Source organism: Talpa europaea (assembly GCF_964194135.1).
Source record: "Talpa europaea genome assembly, chromosome: X".
In the NCBI taxonomy this organism is placed as follows: Eukaryota; Metazoa; Chordata; class Mammalia; order Eulipotyphla; family Talpidae; genus Talpa; species Talpa europaea.
The window spans coordinates 68091257-68107477 of NC_140081.1; positions in this window are offsets into that span (position 1 = coordinate 68091257).

Here is a 16221-nt window from a genome sequence, read left to right on the forward strand (position 1 = left end):
CCCAGCGGGCGGCTCAGTGGCTGGGGGCACCGCCGCCTGGGCCTCCTTATCCCCTCACCCCTGCTCCTCCTCCCCTTCCCCACCACGCCCCCTCCGGCCCGGGCCGCCTCTTCCCAGGCTCCGGCTGTCTGGCCGCTCCAGGGAAAGGGGACAGCTGGCGGGGGGAGGAGAAGGGGACAAGGGAGGGGGCGAGGCCGGGAGAGGGGCGGAGGGGGCGGGGGCGCGGAATGCGCGAGGCCCGAGGCAGCACAGGCTGGCTGGGCAGCTTGCTGGGGCCAAGCCCGGACCCTGGGAGGCCAAAGAGAATTCCTTCCAAGTACTGGCCACCTGCCCTGCAGGCCCGGCTTTGGGCCAGATACAGCATCTGGCCCCCCCCAAGGCGGGCCCTGGCCCCTAAAGGCGGGCCCTGGCCCCGGGGCCTAGGAGCTTCAGTAGCGCAGAAGCTGAGTCTGGTCTGCCTCTTCCGGCAATTACTCTCACAGACCAGGGCCTTGGCCAGTGTTGCTAGCCCTCCTTCACTCTTCGAGCCCCAGGAGAGCATCTTGTTCCAAAAATGCCCAGGCCAAATTTGCTGGCTGGAGGGCTGGGCACCTGCAAGAGATGAAAGCAGGACTCCCTGGTCTACCAAAAAGGCTTCAGAGAATAATACCAGCCTCCTCATAGGTACCCCTGCTCTGATCCACTGTCATACTTTCGGGGGTACCCACCCATCTTAGCATGTGAGTGAGCCATCCACGTGTTCTGTGGGTAAGCCATCTTCCCAGGAATGAAAACAAAATTTCTCTGCTCCATGTGAAAGGAGCAGGGACATTTAAAAGGCCACTGACCCACCATCAAAACTCCAGTGCCTCTACCCTACCACATTTACCCTTCTTGTGCTCAGTATGTTAAACTGGAAACAGACTGAGCATAATGAACAAAAAGGCTATAAATCAGAGGACTGATTTGTACAAATCAGTCCTCTGATTTGTAGACAGTGAGCAGGAAAGCCAGAAAGTCATGCTGGTCAGGTCTGGTTGCACACAGTTACCAAATGAGAATAGAAAGCATGAAAGAAAACTACATGCCTTTGTGCACACCTTGAATATCAAGCTGCCTGTTCAAGACTATTGGGCACAGGCTGGGCTTTTGATCTGCATGTACCATGAGTGAAGGTTTTCTGGTGGCTCTGCCCCAGCCACCTTCAGCCAACCATCCAGGGACTGCAGCCTTTTGTATTTGAGTGAGGTCCGCACCAAATGATATCCAGGGTCTTAACAGCCTCTACCCAGGTATCACAGATACTCCACCTGTCTGTGACCACTGACTCCCTCATAATGACTTTACCTTGATGCCCTTGCCTTTGAGGAGCTCAGGAAAGAATTGTTCATGTGAAGTAGCAGGACAGATGCCACAGGACACAGTGAGGCAATTCACAAAGCAGTACCAACCTAGGGACAGGACTGTTAAGCTAGAAGACTCCACTTATCCATTAAAACATGCCCAGAATCTATAACATTGTCTGGGTAGAGAGGGTGAAAGAAATAGCCCTTTCAACATACCATGAACATTATGTTTTAAAGTTATGTTGTGTTTTCAACAGCCTTTTGAAATAGTAGCATTATTTCCATTTTCAGAAGAAACAAGTTCAAGTGGTTAAGTAGCAGGACAGAATGGTAAACTTTGACTTGGTTCTTCTCACTCCTAACTCTCACTCCTCACTTTCACTTATTCTTGTTACATGGGTGGTATCCATGTGCTGCCTCCATTTCCCTACTTCTCCCTTCCCTGGAACCTTCTAGAAGCCAGCACTTTCTGCAATAACCACTCTCTCTGAGTTCACCAATGACCCCCTGGCCAAATTCAAGGGTCTCAGTTCAGTTTGCATCTCAGACCTCAAGGAAAAATTTGATACCATCAACCACCCACTTCTTCCTGTAACTGTCCTTGGCTCTCATGGCATTGCATTCTCAAGTTTCTCTTCTTATCTCTCTGACCCATCATTCTCTGTCTCCTTTTCTGGCTCTTCTTCTTTCCTTCTCCCATTAACTCTTGGAATTCCTGAAGACTCAATCCTCAGTTTTATTCTCTCTTAACATCCATTTCCTTGGAAAGTGTCTCCTTACAAGATTTCACCTACCACCTGGCATATATTCAGTCAAACTTCATTCTCTGGGTCTGATTCCTTCTTGCTAATGTCTTTCAGATCCATCCACTCTTTCCTTTCTGGTTTTATTGCAACAAGCTTAATGCAAGCTCTCATTACCTCAGATCAAATAGGCAAACAGAGTTTTCTGGCAGATGTCCCCGCCTACAACCCAATCCACTGTGTGGTGGCAAGAATAATTCTCCTCCAACACTACTTCTATCAGTGCACCCTTATGTTCAGGGACCCAGAGTTGCTCCCCATTGCTTCTTTAATGGGATCCAGCCTTCCCTAGTGGGCCTTAAGTCCTTACCACCAATAGACACCATCTCCTTGCCTTGCACTCCTCCCCAAAGCAAGTTCCCAGAGTTTCTCTCCAATACTCTGTGCTTTTCATCTTCCTCAAATTCCACTGACTGAACAAAGCCTTGCTAGATACCCTGTTTGTGTTCCCCGGGTCTTTACAGTACACCCCTCGGAATGGTGCCCTAACTCAAATGGTAGCTCTCAATGCAGAAGAATTGGAAAACACAAAAATAAACCAAGGAAAAAAATTACCAGTAGCATGTACATGTGCTGCACACATTTGCACACATTCATCCCACATCATTGCTTTGTGGCCTATCTTTTTCACTTAACATACTGTGTATTTTTCCCATGTCAATTACCTCTTATTACACCATTTTATTGTATACATGGTACTCCAGGCTCTGTATCTACCATAATTTATTTAAATTAATCCTTATTGGAAGATTTCTATTATCTCTAGGGATTTGCTATTAAAAATAATGTTTTAATAAACACATACAAAACTAACTCTAATTCCATTTACAAAAAAAAAAGCATTAATTGCCAACTTGCAGAAGACTGGCATGGGGAGTGGGAGATGTGTAGAAGGGGTGGAAACAGGAATGGAGAATAGTCATAAAATTTAAAAAGGCCCAACCCTCAGAAAAAAAACAACAGGTGTGTGGAGGATTCTGGCTTTCTTTTCACTCAAGGGGCTGCTGGGCATCTCTTCAAGTCCCAGTCACAGACCAGCCCTGAATGGCTGAGATGCCAACCCCATCTAATGAAACTGCAAATCCATCAGACAAGGACTGGGTCTCATTCCTGCCCACCCTTCCACCCCCAGTCTACACCTGCCCCATACCTGTCAAATAATCATCTCTTTATCCATCCTCCGGAGCTCACTTATTTCCTGAATGGTGATCAAGCTTGTTGACAAAGGGAAGACATTTATAATCATGTATTTAGACTTTCAGAAAGTCTTGGAAAAGGTCTTATTTCATGCCAAGGTTGTTTTAAAAGTACAATTGAGGCGCCATGAGCTAGGAAATGTTTTTACCATTCCTTGAGACTGAGTGTTTCCTGCCAATAGTGCAGCTCCATGGAAGTTGGTTGAATTGAACTGTGTTGCGTTTGGTTAGTTGCCAAAGGACGGGCACAGATGGTAGCACTGTTGGAGTCCAAGAGGCTGGCAAAGCTACAATGAGCTCTGAGGGAGGGGAAGAAAGGGCTTTATGAAGCACCAACTGGATACTGAGAAAGAATCATTCATTCATTCAACAAATATTTATTGCATGTTACACTACAAGGCACTGCACTGGATCTGAGAAACACATTGGTGAACAAGTCACACTGGTGAACATTCTGTGGCTTTAGAAGTTTCATGGCCACTTCTTCATAAACTGGGGAAAGGCAGGGAACTCCAGGATCAGGGGCCAGTGAGAAGAGCATTGAGCATCATCTATGTTTGAAATTGAAGTTGGAAAGATTTCTAACTTTGGACCCAAGCTTTGAGCACAAAAGTCTAAGGCCTTGTTTGAAAAAGGAAAATAACAGCTGGTCTGAGCTCTGAGCTCACTGTCATCTGCTATGTTGCGACCCCACTCTACCTGTTCCTAGCGATACTATCTTGAAGGTCTGACCTGCCACAAGTTACGTTAGTAGGTCCTTCTCTCTCTCTCTTTTTTTTAAGATTTATGTATTTATTTATACAAGAACAGGGTACAGGCCAGATGCGCAGGAGAGTGAGAGGCTTCACCAGAGACAGAGCGGGGAACAGAACAGGCAGACTGACGAAATACACTGCTGAGGGGAGCAGCGGGCGAGCCAGGAGAGGTCTGCCGCACCATGTGGGACCCTCTCTGGCTGGCGGGATCGAACCAGCGCTGCAGAGGCTGCAGACAGCTTCACAGGGCGGCACTCAACTGCCTGCGCCACCAGGGGAGGCCCAATAGGTCCTTCTCTAAAGAAGGAGGAGAATAAATGGGACAGTTCATTGGGTCCAATGGGATGTCTCAGTTGTTCCATAGGAATATGTGCAGGATTTGATAAAAATAAAATATATATATGGGTTGGAATGAACCTCAGGGCCTTCAAGTGTCTACTTTAGAGACTTCTTGGGGGTCTTGGTGGGTCTAAGCCACATTCTAAAGCATCAAGCATGGTACCTGATCTCATTTATTGAATGCCTAGGGTGTGCTGGACATATTACACACATTATATTAAATAACTTTACAGCAACCCTAAAAGGTGGACAGGGTGATATTAGAGCTATTTAACAGCAGTGTGTCTTGGATACTGACCAGTCAGAATGAACTAACAAAATAGGTGTTAGTGGCACACAAATAGTATAATCTTACAGAATCCCAATATCATGGGACAAAGAAGTAGAAGAGGGGTACAGCAAAATAACTATTTCTCAGAAAATCATAGCAAGGTGTCATCCTCTTGGACTTCAGAGACCCTGAGTTATTCTGAACCACTTTCTTTCCTATGGATGCTCCGATCTGTTCTCTGTGCTTATTGCAGGTACATGATAAACCCCTAGTCTGGAACACCCCTAAAGTAATGATATCTATTGTAGTAGCCTTTCCTCCAGAACTTTCTTAAGCTTGTCTCTTGTTGGCTCAAAATTCTTGAATGCTCCTCATTGGATTGTCAAATGACCACTTTCGTGTGGCCTTCAAGACTTTCTGTGCTCTTGTTTAAAGATGCCACCCAATTCTATTTGCAGCAAGAACCACCCAACATGTCTCAGTGCCAGACACTTTCCCTGTTTTCAATTTTTTTTTTTTTACAAATCATTATTTTTTGAGATATAATTGACATAAAACATTGTGCAGGTCTAAGGTGTACAATGTCTTGATTAGATATATTTATATATTGCAATATGATTATCACACAGTGTTAGCTAACACCTCTATCACATCATATAATTACCATTTCTTTTTCGTGATGAGAACAATTAAGACATCTTTTCGACAAGATAAACTTCACTCTCCTTAGCATCCCCGCAGTATAGGATAAACTGATATGATGCTTGTCAGAGAGCCATTACAATTCTTTTGAGGATGAGTATATATTCTTTCTCTTAGTATCCCTCCCTTGGCCTGGGACAGTGTCTACCACATACTAGGTGCCCAGGAAATATTTTCCTATGTCTAAAATCTGTCTTCCTACAAGATTTATTTTTTATTTACTTATGCATACAAGAGCTGGGATGTAGGCCAGAGGTGCAGAGGGGTGAGAAGATTCACCAGAGACAGTGGGGAGCAGAACAGATAGATTGACTGAAATACTCTGCTGAGGGGAGCAGCGGGTGAAACAGGAGAGGTCTGCTGTGCCATATGGGTTAGCTCCCTGGCTGAGGATGGAACTTGTGCTGCAGTGGCTGGCGATAGCTTGATAGCGCTGAGACTTAACCCCTTGCGCCACCAGGGAAGCCCTTGTCAGGTTTTAAAAATATTTTGTGCAGGATGTGGAACTTTGTGGTTACACTTTTTCTCAAAAATGTGTTATGCAAACATACAGCAAGCAAAGTTGAACAAATTTCACAGTGGATACCTTGTTACTTACTAGCTAGATTTTGCCACTAATGTTTTCCTATATTGGCTTTATCCATCCCTCAACTAACCATCTCTCCATCTGTCTAGCTAACCATTTTTTTTTCTTTTTGAAGTTGCAGGCACCTGTGCCCTTCACTCCTAAGAGTTTCCCACATACTTATCTTTAACTAGAGTTCAATTGTGCTCATTATTCTTTTTTCCTTTTGAAGTGAAATACATGAACATTAATTGTATGTTTTCTGAGTTTAGACAAGTGTGACTACCTAACTAAACCTGTGCTAAAATACAAAATATTACCACCACTCAAGAAAACATTCTCTTGCTCCTTCTCAAGCAACCCCCTCCATCCCTTCACCCCTAGAAACTACCACTGTTGGATATTTTTTGTTGTTGATTACTTATGCCTATTATAAAAAATATATATAAATGGAATCAAATAAGATGAACTCTTTTGTATAAGACTTGTTTTACTTGGCCTAATATTGTTGAGAATCATCCATGTCACTGCAAATATCAATTTGCAGGGAGTAACACAATTGTATGATGATAACACAATTCGGTTATCCATTCTCCTGTTGTTAGACACTTAGGCTGTTTCCAGTTTCTGGCTGTTAAAAATAAACCTGCTATGAATATTCTCTCGAACAAATCATTTTGTAGGCATAAGTTCTCCTTTCTCTTGGGTTTATACTTAGGAGTGGAAATGCTGGGTCACAGGGATGATGTAGTTTTGTTTTATAAGAAACTGTCAGACGTTTTCCCAAAATGGTTGTATCTTTTTGCACACACCAACAATATATAAAGATTCCAATTGTTTGTGTTTACCTTGTAGCTCTCTGCCTCAATCACAGACTAGGCCTTGTCATATACCAATGAAATGCATTTATCCTTATACTTATAAAAGGAGCAAGCCTGTTTGTGATTTATCACTTAGAGGCCACCCCCCCCACCCATTTTGCTGGCTACTAAGTGTATATCCAAACTCTTGTTAAAATTGCTAAAACGTCAGTCAGCTCTATGTGATAGCTTTCACTGAAATCTCATGTGAACTAAACACTGTGTTAAGCACTTTGTGTGCATTAGTTTACTTAATCCTTACAAGGACCCTGTGAGGTAGGTACAATATCATTACCATTGGACAGATGGGGCAGCTGAGGTCCAGAGAGGTTAAGAAACTTGCCCAAAGTCGTGCAGCTTACAGGTGGCCAAGCTGAGACTTGAAACAAATTCTAAAATCCTTTTGACCCCCACACTGTTAGGATGTTGTGTACATCCTTTGCACAGAAGCTAGCAGAAAACAAAAAAAAAAAAAAAAAAGAGGAAAGTCTCCTATTGGAAGTCTTATCTAACTTCCTTATTTTTTAGTTAAGGATATGGCGGTCCAGAAAGAAGGACATTTCCTGAAGTGCCCCATTAGTTAATGGCAGAGCTGTCAGAATCCTACTCCCCTGCCTCCCAGTGAGAAAACCTTTCTATTCCACTGCATAACATCAGTCAATGCTTTGGGAAATTTAGATCTTATTTCTAGTTTTAAAAATGGTAAAATGGTAACTGGAGTCTGAAAACTACTTTGAGATCTTTGAAAGAAATGCATGAATCTAAAAGGGTAGAATAAGGTCAACCTTGCCTTTTGAGACAAAACAAAAGGTAAAAATTAAATTGTCAATTTTGTGTCAAGTCATGCCTACCCATTATCTTGACGATGTTTCTCCCACCCACTCAGTCTTCTCTACAACGGGAAAGAAAACAATGTGAATACTTGGGGTGGGTATTCCATGGGAAAGGAGTAGGAATCGGAGTGTCCTCAGGGCATTTTTCTCTTGGACTCCAACAGCACCATCTGGTGGAAACCTGGACTTTTCTCTTCCTTTAGAATGGTTTTTTGTTAGGTCGAATGTTTTTGTCTCAAACGTTTGTTTGTTGCCCATTTGTGTGCCAGGCCATGAATTAGACTTTGGGAATCAGATGAGACTTGTTTCCTGCCTAATGGAGCTAACATTCTGGGGGGCAGGGGCTACCCAGACTCTTACAAACTGGAGTGTGGAAATGGCCCTATTAGAGGCAAATAGCAGAACGCGGCGTTTAAAAGCGGCAGCTGCAGCATCAGACAAAACTGCATCCAGGGCCTCCCCGGTGGCGCAGCGGTTGAGCGCTGGGTTGCGAAGCTGCCCGCGGCCTCTGCGGCGCCGGTTCGATCCCCGGCTGCTCCCCGGCCACCGGAGGAGGGTCCCACATGGCGCGGCAGACCTCTCCTGTCTCTCCCGCTGCTCCCCTCAGCAGTGTACTTCATCAGTCTACCTGCTCTGCTCTCCCCTCTGACTCTGGTGAGTTCTCTCACCCTCCCGCACTTCTGACTGTACCCAGTGCATGTATATAAACAAACAAACAAATAAAAATAAATAAATAAATGAAACATGCCTCTATTAAAAAAACAAACAAACAAACCTGCATCCAGTTCTGGCCTGGCCACCTCACAGCTGTGTTACCTTGAGAAAAGGTAACACTTCTCTGTGTACCAGTTTTCTCTTCTGTAAAGTGCTTACTACAGGATTTTGTGGCAAAGGTTGAATAAAATAATGCTTATAAAGCAGTTAGCATAGTGCCTTGAATATATCAAATGCTCATTACTGTCAGCTGTGGTTATTTCCTCATTAATAATAAGCATGCAGCGCTGGGGGACCCAGAATAGGGGTGTTTAACTCAACCTTAGAGAGCTCAGGGCAGATGAGCCAAGTTTACCTCTCCTCATCCATAGATGATGAGGGATGGCACAGCCTCCTTTGCCTCAGCGGCACCAGGGGTTTCAGTAAGAGCCTCTGAGCTGAAAGATGATATGGGAACACTTCGGAATTGTTGGAATCAGGACCCAGACTATGTGAGAATTGGTTCCCACAATGAGTAGGCAGAGCTTGACTTGAAATTAAATGCGAAGAGAAAAATCAAGACCAGTTGTGTCAACTACCATCTGTTTGTTTTAATTTTGACTTTAAGGCAAAGATGCTTCAGTGGCTCTTTTTTGCATCCAGCATGATGTTAAATAGGCATGATGGGGCCTGCTCATTTCCCACGAAACAGTTTTGGACCCCTCAACTCCTTTCCAAACTGTGCCTGGCATACACCGTGGCCATACCTGGCTCTTTTCAAACCTTTAACCCTTCCAAGTTATTCAAACTTTACTCATCCTAGGAGTAGACTTTCTCATTCATTCACTCACTCTTAAAATATTTTCTTCTATTTTATTGAGGTATAATTGACATAATTTCAGATATACAACATAACAATTCAGTATTTGTATATATTTTGTAATGACTACCACAATAAAGTCTAATTAATATTTGTCACTATACATACATAGTTACATTTTTTCTTGTGATAACTTTTGAGATTTACTCTCTAACATGAAAGGACTAAACAGATGTGGTGCATATACACAATGGAATACTACTCAGTGATAAAAATACTTAAACTCCTGCCATTCATGGCAACATGGATGGGGCTTGAGGGGATTATGCTGAGTGAAATAAGTCAGGAGGGGAAAGACAAATACCAAATGATTGATTTACTCATTTGTGGGATAATAAAGGGGAAAATCTCAAACAAACAAAACCTTAGACTCTGACAACAGAATGGTGGTTACCGGAGGGAAGAGAGAGGAGGGACTAGAGTGGGCCAAATGGTTGGCGATAGATGATGGTGACTATTTGGAGGATTTTTGAAGGTTGCACAGGGTGATATATGCAGTTGCTGAGGTGAGAAACTACACCTGGAAGCTATACAGTGAGGTAAAGCAATGTTGTCTCAAAAAGAAAAAGGCTTAATTGCTTAGCAACTTTCAAATATGTAATACAGTATTATGATGATTACCAAACTGTACATTACATTGATTTTATAACTGAAAAATTGTACCTGTTGACTCTTTTCATCCATTTTGCCCACCCGCACCCTCCAACCCTCACCTCTGGCAACCTCCAATCTTTGTATCTATGAGCTCATTTTTTTTCTTTAGATTTCTCATATAAGCAAGATCATATAGTATTTGTCTTTCTCTGTCTGACTCATTTCACTTACTTTGTCTTGGGAAAGATTTCATCATTTTTATGGACGATTAAATTTATATAAAGCACATTTTCTTCATCTATTCATCCACTGATGGACAGACACCTTGGTTCTTTCCTTGTCTCAGCTACTGTGAATAATGCTGCAATGAACATGGAAGGTATATGTATCTTTTGAAGTTAGTGTTTTCTTTTCCTTCAGATAAATGCTCAGACATGGAATTGCTGAACCATAAGGTAGTTCTATTTTAAGTTTCTTGATGAACACCGATGTTGTTTCCCATAGTGGTGGCACCAACTTACGTTACCACAAACGATGTACAAAGGTTCCCTTTTCTCCACATCTTCACCAACATTAGTTATTTCTTGTGTTTTTGACAATAGCCATTCTAACAGGTATATGGCAATATCTCATTGTGGTTTTGACTTGCATGAAATATTTCCTGAGCACATACTATAAGCCAGACACAGTGGCAGGCATTGGAGATACAGCGCTAATCGAGGCAGATAACCACAGAACTGACAGTCTGCCTGGGATTGCAGACATGAAACACAGCATTGTGACTATGAGTTACCAATGCTTTCCAAGAATAGGGAATTATCTAGGATAGTGCTTTGCAAGTTTCACCACATAGCACACCAATGGCACGTATGACTTCCTGGAATAAGTGGATGAGGAAGCAACCTGCCAGAGAGGTCTGGCCATCCCAAGGGCAGAAACATCACTATTTCAGGCATACCTGGACTCTCTTGGAGATCTCTCATCTAGAATCTCAAGCTCTGGCCCATTAGATTGCTGTTGCTCTCCACCCATTGGCCATTGAAGTCTCATGGGGCACAGAACGGATGCTTGTCCTGACGAATACATACTCCTTGTTGTTAGCTAAATCTTGGTAACAGTTTTGCACACCTCTTCAGCATTAGGCGCAAACTGGAGGGTCCTGTAAGCCTTCCCAGGCAACTGAAATCTAAAAGGCTCACTGTCTTTTACAAATTCCTATATACTTAGTCTTCAGCTCACAGTTCAACTTCTAATTCACCCCTGTAGTTTGATACTGTGTGCTGACTGCACAAGACTTTCTTTTGCCACAACTTTAGCACCTAGCAATACTAAATGAGAGGGCTCAGAGTCTTATGAAGTATCGTGTTTTAAGACAAAGAAATAGGATTGGAACTTAACAGGGCCTTGCAATAGAAATGGCTTTACTATCTAAGAAAAGTCCAGTGCCCAACCCATCTTTAAAAACTTTGAAGTGAGAAAAATCCCACTATTGTGAGAGCATGTGTAGGGTAAGGAAAAAGTATCAGGCTTTTCTGCCCTCCCGCCATTAGGATAGATGAGGGAACCCTATGGTCCTGAATGCATGCCTGATGGCGGGCACCTGGAGTAGGGTGTGGGCATAGGTAGATGGGATTCACCTGGGCTTTTAAGGGCGGTGCCACAGGGACGCCAGCAGAAGCCGAGAGAGAAGCAGAGCCATGAGAAGAGCACAGAGAATGTGACAGAAGGCCGGAGAGCCCAGAGTGAAGACTTGCTGGGGGCTGAGAGGCCTACCAGCCTCCCGGCCCCACCCAGCGCCCCTGCCTGCCGTGTACCTGGTAATCTCAATAAAAGCCTGCAAAAGCCACTGAGGGCTCCAGGACTCCTTTATGCGGTCTGCTGGATCAGAAAACTTGCTCAGTGGTTGTTCCTGTCCTTACAATGGAATCACACAGCTTTACTCCTGGAGAGAGGGCACCGAAACCCTGCAGCTTCCAGACCAGTTGGGGGTTTTGGCTGAGCAAACCCAAAGACCAACCAAGATATCTCGAAACCCCAGGAGATGGGGTGAATTATTGTTTATATATAAGCAAAGAGAAGAGTTCACAAGGGAAGTCCAATAAGCCTCTTGCAGAGAAAAGAGACTCCTGCTGAAGTGAAACAGAAGACTCCATATTCTTGCCTTCACTTGGACTCCCCGAGAAAGGTTAATTGTTTCTTTCCGATGGCTGATGAAATGCAGTTCTGGGTGAGAAATTATATGGTCTAGAGGAAGGTCGGGGATCAAGTTTGACAGATTTTAACTCAGTCACTGTACAGCAAGGAAGGCTTTCTGGTTTTTCTCTCCGACCCACTCTTGGGGACCTGCATCACTACTTCTCTGTGATGATGATGCTATTCACAAACTTCATTCCACCTTTTCACCATCACTTAGTATTGTCTGTTTTTATCCACTTATTATTCTTATAACTATGCACTTTTATTTTATTTATTTATTTACACAAGCACTGGGTACAGTCAGAAGCACGGGAGGGTGAGAGAATTTACCAGAGCAGGGAACAGAACAGGCAGACTGACCAAATACACTGCTGAGGGGAGCAGCGGGCGAGACAGAAGTCTCTCGCACCATGTGGGACCCTCGCTGGGGATCGAACTGGTGCTGCAGAGGCTGCGGGTAGCTTCACAGCCCAGCGCTCAACTGCTGCGCCACTGGGGGAGGCCCTAACTATGCACTTTTTAATAACTAAGATACAGAGCTCATAGCGTTTAATTTAAAAAACAACAACAACAACATTGGGACAATTTCTGGTTAAAGAGTAGAAGAGTTCCAGAAAGAAAACCCGCTAAAATTACAGAAAATATTTTTTTAATGTGTAGACCCACAAGGAAAGAGAAAATAGAAATAGTAACATTATTTTTTGAAGCCAGCAAGATGGAAAGTCAACTCTTAACAGACTCCTAAGTGGGCAGTGGGGAAAACAGAATCAACTATTTTATATGGTGAAGAATGCCCAAATGGCTCTGGAAAAGGTGGCCCCATGTACTTCTAAAAGTGGAGGTAAAGGAGACACTTCTAAGGTCAAAATGAGGACTTGTTGAAAGCTGTTGTTATAGACTAAATGTTTGTATTTCCCTTCACCTAATTCATTTGCTGAAACCCTAACCCCCTATGTGGTGGTATCACCAAGTGGGGTTTTGGGGAGATAATTAGGTCGTGAGGGTGGCGAAATCGTGAGTGGGATTAGTGGCCTTGCAAGGGACACAAGGCCGATGTTCTGACATGTGAAGGTATAGCAAGGGATTGGCCCTCTGTAAATCAGGAAAGGAGCCCACTTGAAGAAATCAGTGATACTAGCACAATGACCTTGAACTTTCAGCCAATAGAACTGGGAGCAATAAATGTTGTTTAGGCCACACAGTCTATGCTGTTATGTTATAATAGGCCAAAGACTGAGGCAGAGGTTTAAAATACACAGATCCATCAACCACATTCCTCATCCATACTGTTGGAGAGACAACTGTCCCTCCTTTCAGTCCAATAGAACACTGAAACTGGAAAAATTTAGGGAATATTCAGCACAGGACACTGGGAACCAGTCAGAAAACAGGGTAATTAAACAACTCCGTGCACAATGAGTACAAAAACAGCCCTCAACCCTGGTCTTCTCGCACATGATTCCTCAGAACATGTATAGTTCAAAATTTACCAAACATACAACAGACTGGAGACTTGTCAGGAGAATCGAAGTGGCTTGAGTAGACAGTCTAAAGATGCTGTTGTGGGGTTTACCAAATGGCACAGCCAAACTCACCTTATAACAAGCTCTACCTACACTCTAAGGTCTTCCAGTCAATTATTAAAACCAGCTGATACACTCTGGAGATGATGTTAGTTAACATGAGCTTACTGTGTTCTGAACACTTCATATGTATTAACTCATTTTAACCCTCACAACAACTCTGAGGTACATTTTATTATCAACCCCCTTTATACAGATTGAGGCAGCCTGGTTCCAGAGCACTGACACCATTTTATATACACCCTTGTATAACTCAGATAAATTAATTTTTTCTAGATGTTAATTAGCCTAAAGATATGTTAGTACTGGACCTCCCTGGTGATGCAGGGGTTAAAGGCTCAGTGCTATCAAGCTATCGGCAGCCACTACAACATGAGTTTGATCCCCGTCCAAGGAGCTGACCCACATGGCAGAGCACACCTCTCCTGTCTCTCCTGCTGCTCCCCTCAGCAGAGTATTTCAGTCAATCTGCCTGTTCTGTTCCCCACTCACTTCCCCCTGCCCCCGCACCTCTGGCCCTACAACCCTCAGTTCTTGTATGGATAAATAAGGAAAAAAGAAAAAAAAAAACCATGCTTTAAAAAAAAAAAGATATGTTAGCATTTACTAGCACCTCCTAACAATCCACATTTTGTCCCTCAGTATCAGTGTTATAAAGGTGTTCTACTCTATTATTGCATCAAACTAACAGCTCTGGGTTCAAATACTCATAAATGAGTCATGTACAAGGCAGGTTAACTGCTCAATGCAACCCTATAAACCTAGAGATGGTACATTAAAAAGCTGATTAAAAGTTTGATTAAAATTCTTTGATTAAAAGTTTGGTTAAAATTCTTCAATCTTGCAGATTTTATCTCAACACATAAAAAAGGACAAATTAGCTTGGTAACATGAGTGGATTTATTTAAGATTTGAGTGCAAACTTAAAAATAAGAACAAACAAAGCTTTTCATCAATAAACACAAAAATCTAAGTAACAATTCTGCAATCGTGCATTTCAACAGAAAGTACAAATATTAATACATTCTAATTTGCAACTACATTTGAAAATCAAAATATTTCTATCAAATAGCACACAATCTTTAACCTGTTCTCATTGTGTTATCTTAGAAACATTTATCATGTTATCTGGAAGATACAGCATTATTAATCAACCTCTATGACCAAAGAAACAGTACTTTCAATGTCTGACTTTGAGTAATCTCATATCACCTCTGAAAAGCCATTATTATACCTCCACTCTAGAAAAACAATTGCATAATTATACAATTATACCTCCACTCTAGAAAAAAATGAATGCAAAGATCAAGGAAGCAAGATACTTTCATGTAATCAAAGAAAAAAAATCACAAGTGTCTGACTTAGAAATGTGCATAAATGTAGTAAATTTTAAAAGTACATCTTTGATGGCTGACATCATAATAACAGTGAACAATTTAAACAGGTATAAAAATGTAGGATCAAAATCTTTAGGTTGAAATATTTTAAAAGTTACTATGAATATGGAAAGATCTGTTTACATAAACATGTATATTTTTAGATGAAAAATCAGGGGTAGTGGCATCTCCCTGGTCCCTTAACAATATTTGGATTTTCACGAAGAATTAGCAGCACCCAACCTTAAGTGTTAATGACATGTTTCTAAAGGACCTATACAACAGTTTAGTTGGCAGTGTTCTAGCTTTTGGGAGATGGGGTGAGGGAGGTGGGGGTGCAAATATCTGAGTATGCATGCACTCACACATTTAAAATCATTCCAAAAGGAAAAGAAGTCACATATTGAAAAATGCTAAGGAAACCATCTTTAAGAGATCAAGAGTGGGCCAGACAGTAGAAGTAGTCATAGTAGTAGTCTATTTAATAATGAATTTGCACTCTTCAAAGGCAAGTTGGGAAGAATGAGGATACTTACACACACATCTCTTCAGGGAGAACTTACTTGAATTTTACATTGCAGAACAGTGAACAGGAAACATTACAAAGACCTTCATTCTTGCTTATAATACCAGATGAATTTTTTTCCTTTTTACCACCATATACATAACATTTAAATATTCTCTTTATAAATATTTGAGAGCAAAAAGAATGAATTTTATTGCGGTGGTGGCCCACATCTGTACAAAGCAATGTAAGCAACATATATATATGTAAGCGACATATTTATATATGTATATATAAAATGATTAAGAAAAAAGTGCAAAGAATAACAGTATTAAGAATTTTTGCTTTTTTTTTTTACAGTAACTATGGTTGAAGTGTGACTATCTCTCAGGGATCTGTAATCCCAGATTTTAATTAAAATTTTAAAAAGAAACCCACACTCTCTAGTTACTGCACAGGTTTCAGTTCCTTATTGAGTAACTTCCCTTCTCCCAAATCCAGCATTTCCAGTTTCTAAACTCTTCACACACAGAAACCAAAGTGGCAACAGTGAGTTTTTCCCTGTAGCTTCCCAAAATTCATTCAAGTTAATCACTCTAGATTCAGACAAGATCAATTGTGGAAGTCTTATCATAACCCGCTTTGCTGAAATTAAAGCAAAATGAGAGGCTTTCTGAAACACAAACTACTAACCAGGAATCAAACCAGCAACCACAAACAGGTCTTTAATTGCAAGTGTAATTTG